A 14,888-nucleotide genomic window follows, 5' to 3' on the forward strand; every position below is an offset into this window, starting at 1 on the left:
TCTGTCAGCTTGTTATATTGTACCGATGAGGAAAGGCAACTATTGAATCATTCAAATGCTTCTCCATTTTCTCGGTATGGCAACGCCACCACCAAAGGTTCATCTAACAGGAAGCAGAGCTCAAACCACCGAATTGAATGAAAAGCAACACCAGCAGCAGTATTCTGATATGAACAAGCAGGAGCTGGTCCATCTCAAGCAACTGGTCACAGATGTAGAATTTGAAAAAAATCAAGAATTTCAGATCTTCTACAGATATCTGAGAAACGTCTTGAAGATGCTTTAGTGGACTCCTCTTCTCTTAGTGGTTTGGAAACCCACTTATCTGAAGTGCACAAATTTTCAATTGCTACAGATGTTGTTATGACCTTTACCAGAGCTCAGTTTGAGGGTCATGTAGAGGAACTTATTGAGAAGCTTCATTCTGCTTGTAGACAAGTTGATGTGCTTTGTGAAAAGAATCTTGATGTAGAATCTGAATTGAATGCCTGTCTTTGTAGAGAATTGAATTGCATGGAAGAAAATATGACATTGTCCACGAGTCTTGACTACCTAAAGTATGAGTTAGCAGTGTATACTGCTCAGTGTAAAGCACTAATTGATCAAAATAGTGTAACAATATCAGAGCTTAAGGAACACAAAAGTAGGACAGAAAATTTCAGCAATTCTTCTTGCTTGCGTGAAAGTGAGTGTCGGCTTGAGGTCGTAAGGCTGGAGCAGTTGTTGGAAAGTGTTTGTAGAGACGGGGCATGACTGTTTTTATCAAATGTAGAAGCTGAAGTCAAATGTATAGTTCTCTAAGGAAAATTGATTGAACTGGAAACTGCAATTACTTCATTGAAACAATCAGATAATGAACTGATAAGGCTGCAGGACCAATGTAATGAGCTTACCAGGAGGCTTTCTGAACAGGTTCTTAAGACAGAGGAGTTCAAGAATTTGTCTATTCATTTGAAGGAGCTGAAAGACAAAGCCGAAACTGAATGTCTTAATGCTCGTGACAGAAGAGGAAATGAAGGACCACCGACCGCCATGCAGGAGTCATTGAGAATTGCATTTATCAAAGAACGATATGAAACTAAGTTGCAAGAACTGAAACAACAACTGTCTTTGTCAAAAAAAAACATAGTGAGGAAATGCTGTGGAAATTACAACATGCAAGTGAAGAAACTGAGAATAGAAAAAAGTCGGAAGCTTCTCAAATAAAAATAAATGAAGAGTTGGGAATGAAGATCTTGGAATTGGAGACAGTTACTGGACTTGTGGAGCTAAAAAATGTTAACTTTTCTTATCCCTCTAGGCCCGAGGTTAAAATCCTCAATGATTTCTCCTTGAATGTTTCTGCCGGAAAAACCATAGCTTTAGTCGGTAGCAGTGGCTCTGGCAAGAGTACTGTTGTTTCTCTTATTGAGAGATTTTATGACCCAACTTCAGGACAAGTTATGCTAGATGGACAAGACATTAAAACTTTGAAGCTTAAATGGCTGAGGCAGCAGATAGGACTTGTGAGTCAAGAGCCTGCTTTGTTCGCTACCACGATTCGAGAAAATATACTCTTGGGAAGACCTGATGCAAACCAGGTTGAGATTGAGGAAGCTGTTAGGGTTGCTAATGCTCATTCATTCATCGTAAAACTTCCCGAAGGCTATGAAACTCAGATAGGAGAAAAAGGACTACAACTTTTCGGAGGGCAAAAACAAAGAATATCGATAGCAAGGGCAATGCTAAAGAATCCAGCGATTCTTCTTCTTGACGAAGCAACAAGTGCGTTGGACTCTGAATCAGAAAAGTTGGTGCAAGAAGCACTTGGCCGGTTTATGATTGGCAGAACAACTTTTGTAATTGTGCATCGTCTCTCCACAATTCGCAAAGCTGACCTTGTAGTTGTGATTCAATAAGGAAGTGTTTTTGAAATTGGAACTCATGACGAGCTCTTCTCCAAAGGTGAAAATGGAGTTTATGCCAAGCTCATTAAGATGCAAGAGATTGCTCATGAAACTGCTATGAATAACGCCATAAAGAGTAGTGCAAGGCCTTCAAGTGCAAGAAACTCAGTTAGCTTGCCAATAATTACTAGGAATTCTTCTTATGGACGATCATCGTACTCACGTAGATTGTCTGATTTCTCTACATCAGATTTCAGTTTGTCCCTATATGCATCTCATCCAAATTACAAGCACGAAAAGATTGCCTTCAGAGATCAAGCCGGTTCGTTCTGGAGACTAGTTAAAATGAACTCTCCTGAATGGTTTTACGCTTTAATTGGCTTAACCGGTTCAATTGTTTGTGGATCACTTAGTGCTTTTTTTGCTTATGTTCTTAGTGCTGTTCTCAGTATCTATTACAATCCGGACCACAAATATATGATCCGAGAAATAAATAAGTAATGTTACTTGTTGATTGGTCTTTCATCAACTACACTTATCTTCAACACATTGCAACACTTCTTCTGGGATATTATTGGCGAAAATCTTATGAAACATGTGAGGGAGAAAATGCTGGCGACCGTGCTTAAGAATGAAATGGCATGGTTTGATCAGGAGGAAAATGAAAGTGCAAGGATTGTTGCAAGGCTAGCTCTTGATGCCAACAATGTCAGATAAGCTATTGGAGACCGAATTTCGATAATTATGTAGAATACTGCACTTATGCTTGTTGTTTGTGCTGCAGGTTTTGTGTTGCAGTGGCGTCTCGCCCTTGTCCTCATTGTTGTATTCCCTATTGTTGTTGTAGCCACTATTTTGCAGAAAATGTTCATGACCGATTTCTCTGGTGACCTGGAAGCTGCGCATGCCAAGGCCACGCAACTAGCTGGGGAGGCTATAGCCAATGCAAGGACTGTTGCAGCCTTAAATTCAGAAGCAAAAATTGTTCGCATTTTTGCTTCAAATCTTGAAACTCCGCTACAAAGGTGCTTTTGGAAGGGACAGATTTCTGAAAGCGGATATGGAATAGCTTAGTTTGCACTTTATGCTTCGTATGCACTTGGTCTTTGGTATGCTTCATGGCTAGTGAAACATGGAATATCCGACTTCTCTAAAACAATCAATGTTTTTATGGTCCTACGTAGACTCTGTCCATCATGGAGCTCTTATTTTTGCTCTTAAGAGAATGAGCTTGTGGAATTTGGCCACAACATATAAGAATTATGATGCAACTTATATCATGGATGCTTTGATTGAGCTCCTCGTTTCATTGGCTGCTTCGAAGGGAATCTATATTGATTGGTGTTTGGAGAGGCTTGTGAGGCATTTTACTGCTCCTAAACACTACAAGAATAACTTTGTGCAGCCACGTGATTTAGTGACGTGAAATGCACGTGGCAAAAAATGCCAATTACGACGTGAATTTCACGTGGCTAAAGGTAAAATATAATAAAAAAATGGAATGACAACTTTTCAGGTTGGGGGGAAATGAAAATAATTAAAATTTGGTAGTGACATGCAGATCACGTCGCTATTTTAAATTTAAAATTCAAATAATGTTTTGTGAAATGTAATTCACGTCGCAACTAGTGACGTGCTGATCACGTGGGTACATGTGGTGTAATTTAATTTCCGAAATGACAATCACGTCGCAAATAGCGACGTGACAAGCATGTGGGTACTGGGTTCAGAGAGACGTTATAGATGACCGTTGAATGTTTTGTGGCGTGTAAATCACGTCGCAAATAGCGACGTGTTTACCACGTGGGAACCTTTCCTTTAACTTCCCTCTTCTCTCCCTCTTCCCTTCACCGTTTCATTCTTCTTCGTTTCCTCTTCAAGCTTCCACCAGACCCATTTTCCCTTCAAGTTCCTTCAACCCATTTCTCTCCTTCAAGCTTCAGATCCATTTTGAAATTGGAAATTTAAAGGTAAATACTTTTATTATTTCAACTTAAACCCATTTCTGTTTAATATATATGAATTTTATTTTAATTATTGTATTTTTTTTTTAAGAAATAGCTAAGAGTGAATTATTCATTCAAGAATTTGGAGCAAACAGATTCAAAGTCTTCATCCAGGTATATTCAAAATTGTGAAATTTAATTTTTTTTTAAATTATTTTCAGATTAGTTAAATGTATTGAGTTTGGACTGGATTATGTGTTGTGCTTATTATGTATTAAAACCGAATTTGTTTGGACTGGATTTTGTTTTTGTGCACATTATGTATTAAAATAGAATTTGTTTAGAAATTTAATGTATTATATATTTAGAATTTGTTTAGAATTTGTTTATAAAACATATACCCTAATGTATTATTAAAACAGAATTTGTTTAGAATTTGTTTAGAAATATAATATATAATAGTTTTAAAAAAACAGAATATTTAATGTATTATATATTTAATGTATTATACAAAAAAAACAGAATATTTTATGTATTAAATTTTTATAATTTAGAAATAGATTTTATATAATATACTATTAATACCAATACTATCCTCTCTATTAATACCCTATTTATAAAATCATTTTTAATTATTTCTAGAGAAATTATAAATTTCAAAAGAAAATCATGTCAAGCTTGGAAATATTAAAACTTTGATATTACTTTGTTTAGAAACTATTTAATGCCTTTATATATGTGCACATTATATTTTTTAGAAATATAATATATAATTTTTTTTAAACAAAATATTAAAACAGAATAATATTTATAAAAAAAAACGAAATATTTTGTTTATTAGAAAAAGTAATATGAATCATGTCTAAAAATAGAAGTTGTATTATTATTTAGATAATATGGTTAGTTTAAAAAATATAATAGATTAGTGTTTTGAGTAAAAATTGATAAGTGTGTATATATATTATTTAGATAACTAAATAAATAGAAGTTGTATTATTAATATTATGTTTAAAATAATGTATAAAAAAACAAAACATTAATTTCATATATATTTTTATATTAAAAATATGTTTATAAAAAAAATTAGTATGAATAATATGTATGTCTAAAATGTTTTTTTTTAAATAACACATATTAGGGTATATGTTTTATAAATATATGTTTAGTTTAAACAATAAAGTATATAATAGTTATATTATATATTTATTAATAGTATAATATATTTTTTTTAAATTGTACGTAATAATTAGTTGGATGTACGATAGAACGATTTTTAAATTGGACGATAGAGGAATATCACTTTTGAAATTAAAATAGTAACGATATATTTTCATATGTGTAATTTTAATTTAAAAATATTTCACTTAATTATTAATTATTCTATATTTTATTATTTATTAATTATTTTATCTTTTATTAATAATATAATTTAATAATAACAATATATTTTATCTTTTATTTTAATTTTGTTTTTAAGTTGTGAAGTGTAAATCACGTGGGTAATTTGCCACGTGATTTTCATGTGGCAACATACCATCCATTTTCAAATGTTGTGACGTGATATTCATGTGGCAAAGTTGTGTCATGAATATCACGTGGCAAAGTTTAAGCGCAGAAGCAAGTTAATTCACAATGTTGCGACGTGATTTGCCTTTGGCAAATTAGCGACGTGTTTATCACGTCACAAAAAGTTGCCACACGCGTTCCAGCGACGTGAATCAACACGTCGCTATTTTTGACTAGTGAAGTGATTTTCACCTTTGCCACGTGATAATCATGTGGCAGGGGGGAGTTTTTCTTGTAGTGAAACATGTCATTGATTTTTCTGAAAAACGAAAATGGAGCTGATAGAAAGAATAAGGTTTTGTCCCAGGTGCATGATGCTCTGAAACAAATACCTGATTTGGTGCCCCTTGCTCCCATGCGATTATCATCAATCGTTGTCCAGAATATACCGAAATGTTACGATGTGACGGAGCATGAGATTGTCATGTATGTTGAAAATATTTAAAGCTTGAGTGTGGTTAACAGAAACCTCAAAGTTGCAAGAAAATTCACTGCAGTAAAATCATAACGACTCGATAAGACGGTAAAAATTCACAAACAACAAAAGGGAATCAAAATATTTTTCAGAAGAAGGTACAAGGTACAAGTTACCTTTTTCAGAGCAAGCACCAAAATGGGGTAGACAATAAAGCAGCACAAGAAAGCACTTCCAATTCCAATACTCTTTTGATCTCAGTGACCAATTCCAAACCCTAGCAGGTGAATATAAAAGCAAGAACACTCTCTTCATGGGGAGGCGGCTACCATCCAAAAAAGAAAAAAAAAGAGAATTGAAGAGCACTGCTTTAACACAAAAAAAACCTTCATCTTTCCCTCATGAAATCGGCACTGTAACCTTTCTTCTTCCAACTACAATCCACATAGTGCAGAGAATTTGTTTGCCAGCCATTTGGCTCATAAAGAACACTACCAACGTAGAACGACGGTCGGTCGTGAAGCACCTTAACATCATTGTCTTCAAGCTCGACGTCTCTTCGCCACAAATAACATCAACTCAGCAAGGACGAACAGAGTTAACACGGTCTCGATCCGAGCGGCGTAATAACTTTCGAATAAGAAGTACGATCTCGATTCAGATCCGTTTTGGATCTGTCTACACCTGTTTTATTTACCGTTTCCTTTCCTATGGACTTTGATGGACTGTTGTGTTTGCACCGTTGATTTTGTCACCATGATGCGCGTGTGTGTTATTTTTTGCTGTAGTTTTTATTGCGTTGCCAAATCGATAGTGTGAATCGTGTTCCACTCTTGATTAAGTTTCAATGCATAAATTATATTAACTATAGTTTTGTTTGGACAATGCATTAATAGAATGGTGTAGTAGACACATTTGAGCTGCTGTTGTTGTTCACGTAAATTTAATGTCAGTTTAGATTGGAAAGTTTGGTTAGAGTATCCATTTTTTTTTTAAAAAAGAGAGGATCTTGTTACTGTTTCATCTTTGTGATTTTATTTCTACATTTCAGCGTTTTCGTTTATATCATATAGTGGTGATTGAATGCACATATCAGTAAGCGATCCTGGTTGAGTGGTAGAATTGTAGGTTTGCATTCTCAGGACCATGGGTTTGATCCTTGTGCATGTCATTTCCTATTTATTTCATTATTTTCTCTTTTAATATTTTTATGTTTTATTCCCATTTTTCCCGACACTTGTTGATTTTAATGTTTGTCCTTAATTTATTTTATTGTTTAAACATCGATTTTTAATCTATGGATTCAACAATTCCCATGTTGTTATTCCATGATTATTTTTATCGATATATTGATAGTATTTCGCCGCGTTTTGATTAATCATATATGACATTTCGGTTGTTGTTAATATGTGCAAATCGGCTTTGAGCACATTATTTAGGTTGTGTGTCCCTCAATTTCCATCTGTGCAAATCCCGATTTCACCTTTTTTCGATTTAATTTTTAAGTGTGTTGTAAATATAACTTGTTGTGTTATTTTCTTTACATGGCTTACTCTTGGGCCTTCTTACAATGAGACAGTTCTCTTGCACTTACACTCATACATCGCATTGTTTGTTGTTTGGGTTCGATTTAATTATTTCATTACTTTGAATTCCCATTCGATAAAATGTACCCCCACTCCCCTGCCATGTAATAATTTTACTGTTTCATTTTGTTATTGCTTGACTGTTTAGTTAGCTACTAACACAAGAATAAAATCAACCATTTTCAAAAGATCAAAAATAAGACTCGATCCAACGTCGAGTATTTTATCAATAAACAAATCAATCCATTTCTTCTTCACATTCTATTCCATTTCTTTCAAAACTTCATCAAATGCTTGATCCAACGTCAAGCCATTTTTCATAATCAAAAATCAAAAAATATTAATTCATATTTAAGACCTTTTCAATAAAGATGGAAATGGAACGTGGTGGATACCACGCACTCCTGAGACTAAGATTCGAGGTGGATGCCTCGCCTATCTTAGCTCTCGCCATCATCCAAATTCATCTATTATGTTTCTCTCAAACATTCATTCAAAAATTTCTCTTAAACGTCCATCAATGCTTGATCCAATGTCAAGTCATTTTCATAATAAAACCCAAAACATTTAATTCCTATTTAATATTTTTTTAATAAAGATGGAAATGGAACATGGTGGATACCATGCACTCCTGAGATTAAGATTCGAGGTGGATGCCTCGCCTATCTTAGCACTCGCCATCATCCAAAATTATCAATGCGGTTCTTCAAACCCTTTCTCAATCAAATTTAAAACACATAATCCTTATCAAACACTTTTGCAAATAAGATGGAAATGGAATGTGGTGGATACCACGCACTCCTGAGACTAGGATTCGAGATGGATATCTCGCTCATCCAAGTTCTCGCCATTATTCAAAACACATCAAACCAATCAATTTCTTTTTCTCACCGTCGTGCGATTAACTCTTAAACCTTTTCTCAAACGAAAGGTACTTTGTTTCAAAACAATGCAAGACAATGTTTTTCCACCTGTTTTGGGTAGTCCAACAATGTTTTCGTCGATTTGACACAAAGTATCTTTCGCTAAAATCGACCAACAAACAAACATTTTTCTACCCATAACTACGTAAACCTTGATTTCTCTATTGAGATACGTAGGAGCAGGATTTGTAAGTCTTGTCACGCCCACTAATAAAAAACTTAGGTTTAGTCCTTCGTTGAAAAATCCAAAAAACATTCTCCTCTCTTTTATTCTTTCTTTCCCACCTAATAACTTGAAAAGCCTAACATTTCAAACTAACACTAATACGCACAACTGACCTAATGGTTCCCGTTGAGTACAACGGACGTAAGGGGTGTTAATACCTTCCCCTTGCGTAATCGACTCCCGAACCCTGATTCGGTTGCGACGACCATAATCATTGTCATTTTATCTTGGGTTTTATCGATATTTCCCCTTTCCTTTTTAGGAATAAATAAAGTTCGGTGGCGACTATGTTCAGTTCATCATTACGAGCGTGCGATTGCGCTTTGCTAGGTTGTGTCTCTCATTTTCCCGAGGTACGATAGCGTGTCGTGCCTCTCTTTTAATCTCTTAATGTAACTTCTTTTCTCATCTCACTCCCTCGTATGTAAAACGAGTTTCTTTTATGTAATGTAATGTTATGAAGAAAGAGAAGAATTCAATATCAAAGGAGGACAACCTTGAAGATCTTGCTTGGAGAAGCTTAGATCGTTATTAAGTTAGCTTAGGTTCTCTCATTGGCTTGGGAGAACAATTGCGCTAGGGGGCCATAACTGTTTCATTATGTATGTATGTTGATGCATGTGAATGTATGTTGACATGTGAGAGACGATTTATATGATAAATAAGTCGGTGAGATCAGAATAATTGCAAAATCCCCTCAAATTAAATATTAAGTTTATGCTTTCTAAGTTTTAACACTCATTAAGACTAGTATCGGATAATGTAGGTTTCACCTACGCGAGGTGCATGTTCTATATTAGTAAGGTGCGATGGGATAATTGTAATATCCAATTGTTAAAACAATGGGTCAAACTTAACTAAACAAATTATAATAATATTATATATGTTTAGAAGCAAGAGTTGGAAATGATCCATGTGATGGATTGGAATAAGGAGTTATTCACCCAACTAAAATATTCGAGAGATGTATTAGATACAATTGGAAGGAGTTCCTACCTAAATAACCTAGTTTTGCATAATCCGCCTACGCGGACTTAAAACAAAGTGAAATATGGATCTCGACCCACTAGAAAATCTTCCAACGGGATTTTCCGAATCAAATGGTGATGGTCATTTGTTTTAAGTAAAATAGTGGGAGCATATTTAATTAAAGGCCTAATTAAATATGTTATTGATACTTATATTTTCATTAATTTCATGTAGATTACCATGACAACAAACACCTCTAACAACATTTTGCGATCAATCCTTGACAAGGAAAAATTGTTTGGGATAAATTTTCTGGATTGACACCGAAATCTGAGGATTGTCCTCAAACATGATAGAAAGTTGTATGTCTTGGAGAAACCTGTTCCTGAAGAGGAACCTCCTAGTTCTGCACCTAAGGCAGAAAGAGATGCTTATAAGAAGCATGTCGATGATGCCAATGAAACTGCTTGTCTCATGCTAGCTACCATGAACTCAGAGTTGCAAAAGCAACATGAGAACATGGCAGCGTTCGATATGATCGAACACCTGAAGATGCTCTATCAAAAGCCAGTAAGGCATGAAAGGTTTGAAGTTTCAAAAGACCTTTTTCAAGGCAAGTTAGCTGAGGGAGCCCCTGTAGGTCCCCATGTGTTCAAAATGATTAGGTATGTGGAAAACCTCGAGAGGTTGGGTTTTCCCCTCAGAAAGGAACTTGCGACTGATTTGATCTTGCAATTGTTGTCAGATAGATTCAGTCAATTTGTCCAAAATTTCAATATGAATGATATGGACAAATCTCTTCCTGAACTGCTAGCCATGTTAAAACTGCTGAGCAGAATCTAAAGTCAAAAGGGAAGTCCATTCTGATGATCGGAAATGGAAAGAGACAGAACAAAAGGCCCACCAAGCAGGGTGATAAAGGGAAAGGCAAGGAAGTTGCCAAACCCAAACCCAATGTTGCTGCTTTGAAGCCTAGTGGAGGCATAGTAAAAGAAGGCACCTGCTTCCATTGCGGTAAGACCGGACACTGGAAGAGAAACTGCCAAAAGTACCTGGAAGATAAGAAGAATAGAGTAAAGACTTCAACTTCAGGTATTTTTGTTATTGAAATTAATTTATCTACTTCTGCATCATGGGTATTAGATGTTGGATGCAGTTCTCACATTTGTACCAATGTGCAGGGACTAAAAAGGAGTAGAGATTTGGCAAAAGGTGAAGTTGACCTACGAGTTGGTAATGGAGTAAAGGTTGTTGCTTTAGCCGTAGGAACTTATGTATTGACTTTACCTAGTGGTTTAATAATTCCGTTAGAGAACTGTTATTATGTACCTGCAATTAGCAAGAATATTATTTCCGTTTCTTGTTTTGACAAGTTTGGTTTTTCATTTATAATAAAGAATAATTGTTGCTCAATTTATTTGAATGATATATTCTATGCTACTGCACAAATGAACAATGGAATATATGTCCTTGATCTTGAAATGCCTATTTATAACATTAATACTAAAAGGATGAAACCTAATGAGTTAAATCCAACTTACCTTTGGCATTATCGATTAGGCCACATAAATGAGAAACGCATTTCCAAACTCCATAAAGATGGAGTCTTTGACTCTTTTGATTATGAATCATATGAGACATGCAGATCTTGTTTAATTGGAAAGATGACAAAGTCTCCATTCACAGGAAAAGGTGAAAGAGCTAATGATCTTTTGGCCCTCATACATACTGATGTATGTGGACCACTAAACATACCAGCCAAATGAGGTTTTTAGTACTTTATCACATTTACTGATGATTTTAGTAGATATGGTTATGTGTATTTAATGAAACACAAATCAGAGTCCTTTGAAAAGTTCAAGGAATTCAAGAATGAAGTACAAAACCAACTAGGAAAGAATATTAAAACTCTTCGATCAGATCGAGGTGGTGAGTATTTAAGCCTAGAGTTTGATGACCATCTAAAAGAGTGTGGGATCCTATCCCAACTTACTCCTCCCGGAACACCCCAATGGAATGGTGTATCTGAGAGAAGAAATCAAACCCTGTTAGACATGGTCCAATCCATGATGAGTCACGCCGATCTTCCAAACTCCTTTTGGGGACATGCACTATTGACAACAGGTTACACACTTAACCGTGTTCCATCCAAAAAGGTTGAGAAGACACCATATGAGATATGGAGTGGTAAGAAACCACATATGTCTTACATGAAGATTTGGGGTTGCGAAGTTTATGTGAAACGACAAATTTCGACTAAGCTTGAGCCCAAATCTGAAAAATGCTTATTTGTGGGGTATCCTAAAGAACAAGAGGGTATTACTTCTACAATCCTTCTGAGAGCAAAGTGTTTATCGCTCGAACTGGAGTTTTCCTAGAAAAGGATTTTATTTCCAAAGGAATCAGTGGGAGGAAAGTAGAGCTTGAAGAAATTTAAGAATCACAAAGCATCGACACACCTATGGAGGAATTAGAGCAGGAAACACAAGTAGTTGTGGAAGAGCAACCTGCTTAAGTAGAACAAGACCAGCGTAGGTCAAGCAGGATACGTCACATACCTGAGAGATATGGATATCTCATAACTGATCAAGGTGATGTATTACTCATGGATCAAGATGAGCCTGTGACCTACCAAGAGGCCATAACTGGTCCCGAGTCTAAGAAGTGGCTAGAAGCCATGAAATCTGAAATGGATTCCATGTACACAAACCAAGTTTGGACCTTGGTAGAGCCTCCTGTAGGAGTTAACCTTATAGGATGCCAGTGGGTATTCAAAAAGAAGACTGACATGGATGGTAAGGTACATACCTATAAGGCAAGACTGGTTGCAAAAGGATATAAACAAATTCATGAGGTTGTGTAACACCCCGATAAAATATGATAATTATTTAATTTAAATTAATAGTATATTTATTAATTTAATTAAATAATTGGAATATTATTATTGGAATAATAAAGTTGGAATATATATATAAAGAGTTCCATTTGGTAAAAAGGGTTTTTCACGTGAAAACCAGAGAAGCGACAGAAAGTGAGAAAAGGGCAAAGAGGAAGAGCAAGAGAACAAGGGTTAAAGAAGGGAAAAGCTTGAAGCTAAAGGATTTGCCGAATTAACTCAGGTAAGGGGGGGTTTATCGTCGTTTAATGGGTATTATGGGTTAACATGTAATGGGTAGTAATAAGCCATTGAATTGACCCTAATTGGGATGAGGAATGCTGTAAATGATGATGAATAAGTTATGTTAAAACTGTAATTGAATCTATATGTGGGTGAATCGTAAATTTCTGGACGTGTAGCTTTTTACGGAATTGAAATCGGAGGTCCGGAAGTCCTCCGACGGCGAAAAATGCGGGGGATTCTGCATTCTGTTCGTGTTAGCGCAGGAACAACTTTCTGTCTTGCGTTAACCGGTTAACCCAGGGTGTTAACCGGTTAACACTGTTATGAATTATGAGAAATTGCTGTCTGTCTTGCGTTAACCGGTTAACCCAGGGCGTTAACCGGTTAACACTGTTAAAATGTGCCAGGAAGCGTGTTCTGTGTTGCGTTAACCGGTTAACCCAGGGCGTTAACCGGTTAACACTGTTGGAAAAGTGAAAAATTGATATTTAAATATTGTGGACATATTTGATGATTGACCTATATTGGTGTATGATATAGTAGGGATCATTTCCCGTTGTTTTGAGCAGTATAGGTATTAGTAGAGTGTGCTAATACTGTGATTTATTATTTGGCATGATATGAATATGATTCTGTGATAAATATGCTGATGATGTATGATGGTATGCATAATACTGTGAATGTATCTGTTATGTATGCAATTGTGAATGGACTGTTTATGGCTTAGAGTGTGAGCATATGTCCATTGTGGATTGTTGTTGATGGTTGCATGCTAGGTGATTTAGCGTGCATAGTATGGCCTTTATGGTGGTAGCTAATTCCCATGGTGAGGAATTAGTGAGTGAGTTATTGTGGATTGTTGTTGATGTTTGCATGCTAGGTGATTTAGCGTGCATAGCATAGCCCTTGAGGTGGTAGCTAATTCCCATGGTGAGGAATTAGTGAGTGAGTCACTAGGTCTCAAATGAGTGGGACTAGTGAGCTTGGTAGCCGTATCTGGGTTTGATCGGTGAGGTTGAACTATGTGTTCACGAATAGTCGGTACCGCATGCATGGAGTCTCATTGCATAATGTATGTATGGCGTATAATATGAATGGATGTATTCCAATATTATACGTGTGTTTTGTGTTGGGTTGAGTATGATTATGATTTTGAGTTGATGTGCCGTTGCTGAATGTGTGATCTGATTTGGGTGATGAAATGTGTTAAATTACTTAGCATTACATGATATTTTATAATGCTTATTATATCGATTGAGGAACTCACCCTTACAACTATGTTTCAGGTAACGAGCAGTGATTGAGTAGAAGCTAGTGCTTGAAGTCTAGTGTAGTTCCTTAGTGGGTCATGCTCTGGTATATGTAACATCGGGACGGGATGTTTTACCTTGTTTTCATTTGGTTGTTGAATAATTTTACATGTAATGTGTTACATGGTTTGCATATCCGCTGCGAATTGTGCAATAATTTATTTTGATTATTAAATGAGCATGACAAACTATTTTGGTGAATGGTGTGAAGTGTCAAGTGTGACACCCTTAATTGCATATCTACTCTGATTTATATTTTGTTGAATTAATTAATTATTGGGGGTATTTTAGAAGGGTGTTACAATAAGTGGTATCAGAGCATAGTCGGTCGAGTCGAGTCGTAATTATTCTGTTTCCCTGTACGTGATAGGTGTTGTGTAACCCTATCAGTACTTATTGTTTTAGCTTGTTGGGTTTTCAGAATAGAGATGGCTGGAAGAGGTAGAGACGATGTTGGGATTGCTGAGGCTCTGGGTATGCTAGCTGGAGTACTTGGAGGGAATCCGAATGTTGTGGGACTGGGAGCTGCTCGTCAACTGAGTGAGTTCCAGAAGAATAATCCTCCAATGTTCAAGGGAGCATACGATCCAGATGGTGCTCAGAAGTGGTTGAAGGAGATCGAGAGGATCTTCCGAGTGATTGAGTGTGCCGATAACCAGAATGTCAGGTTCGGTACGCATATGCTGTCAGAGGAAGCAGATGATTGGTGGGTTGCTGCCCGAATTGAGTTGGAAGCTGCGGGGAGTGCTGAGATCACTTGGGCGGTGTTCAGAGAGAGATTCCTGAGGAAGTACTTTCCAGAGGATGTCAGGGGAAAGCAAGAGATAGAGTTCTTAGAATTGAAGCAGGGCAATCGGTCTGTTACTGAGTATGCTGCTAAGTTCACAGAGCTGTCGAAGTATTACACTCCCTATGATGAGGCAGTAGCAGATGGGGCAGA

At 36.2% G+C, this 14,888-nt stretch overlaps 1 pseudogene; it reads left to right on the plus strand.

Annotated features, from left to right (window-relative positions):
• The first annotated feature begins 1,226 nt into the window (after window positions 1–1,226).
• On the plus strand, window positions 1,227–3,107 carry LOC127078849 (ABC transporter B family member 1-like; annotated as a pseudogene).
• The last annotated feature ends 11,781 nt before the right edge of the window (window positions 3,108–14,888 follow it).

The sequence above is a fragment of the Lathyrus oleraceus genome, chromosome 5 (assembly GCF_024323335.1).
Source record: "Lathyrus oleraceus cultivar Zhongwan6 chromosome 5, CAAS_Psat_ZW6_1.0, whole genome shotgun sequence".
NCBI classification, from domain to species: Eukaryota; Viridiplantae; Streptophyta; class Magnoliopsida; order Fabales; family Fabaceae; genus Lathyrus; species Lathyrus oleraceus.